Consider the following 1,457-nt stretch of genomic DNA (forward strand, 5'->3'; position numbering starts at 1 on the left):
AAAAAAAAAAAAAAAAAAAAAAAAAAAAAAAAAAAAATTTGCATTTCCTTGATGATTAGTAATGTTGAGCATTTTTTCATACATCTGTTGGGCACTTGTATATCTGCTTTTGAAAAATGTTTATTCAGGCTTTTTGGCCATTTTAAAATCAGATATGTTTTTTGCTATTGAGTTGCTCAAGTTTCTTATGTATTTTGGATATTAACCACTTATCAGATGTTTGGTTTGCAAATATTCTCTCCTATTCCATAGGTTGTCTCTTCACTCTGTTGTTTGCTTTGCTGTGCAGAAGCTTTTTAATGTGCTAGAATATCATTTGTTTGTTGTTGCTTTTATTACCTGTGCTTTTGGGGTCACATCCAAAAACTCCTTGCCAAGACCAATTCTGACAGGCTTTTTTCCCTATGTATTCTGATAGTAGTTTCATAGTTCCAAGTCTTATGTTTGAATCTTTAATCAGTTTTTTGGTGATTATTGTATATAAGATGAGATCAGGGTCCATCTTCACTCTGCTGAATGTAGATATCCAGTTTTCCCAATACAATTTGTTGAAGAGACTGTCCTTTACCCATTGTGTGGTTTTGGCACCTTTGTTGGAGATCAGTTAATCGTAAATACATGGATTTATTTCTAGGCTTTCTTTTTTGTTCCATTGATTTGTATGTGTGTTTTTATGCTACTACCATGTTGTTTTGATTACTATAGTTTTGTAATATATTTTGAGATCAGGTAGTATGATACAGTGAACTTTGTTGTTTTTGCTCATTATTTCTTGGGCTATTCAGGGTTTTTGTGGTTTCATAACAATTTTAGTATTGTTTTTTCTATTTCTGTGAAAAAATCATTGGAATTTTAATAGGGATTTAATTGATTCTGTAGATTGCTTTGGCTAGTGTGGAAATTTAAACAATATTAAGTTTTTCATTCCAGGAACATGGACTTTCTTTCCATTTACTTGTGTTTTCTTCTATTTCTTTCATCAATGTTTTATAGTTTTCATTATACAGACCTCTCCCTAAGTATTTTTTTAATGCTAGTGTGTGACAATTTTCTTGATTTCTTTTTTGTATAGTTTGTTGTTTATTCTCTCACAATAATGAATTTATGTCAGTTCATTAATGCCTATTATTATTTAAATTCTATTAATTAAATTTCTACTAAGCTAGGCATGTTTGTGTTTTTTAAAAGCTACCATTATTGTTTCTACTCAATTCTACAAAATTCAGACTTTAGAACTTCTCTTTATGCATATCTCTATGCCTCTAATCTAGATACTTTCTTCACCCATTGAAGAAAATTCAAAACTTACACTTGTATTCTAAATAAATTGATAGAAATGGGCAACTTGGACTCTAAGTTTTACTATTTGTGATATAAGATTTCAGGGCTGGGTGTGGTGGCTCACGCCTGTAATCCCAGCACTCTGGGAGGCTGAGGTGGGCAAATCACCTGAGGTC

The sequence above is a fragment of the Cebus imitator genome, unplaced genomic scaffold (genome assembly GCF_001604975.1).
Source record: "Cebus imitator isolate Cc_AM_T3 unplaced genomic scaffold, Cebus_imitator-1.0 Scaffold165, whole genome shotgun sequence".
NCBI classification, from domain to species: Eukaryota; Metazoa; Chordata; class Mammalia; order Primates; family Cebidae; genus Cebus; species Cebus imitator.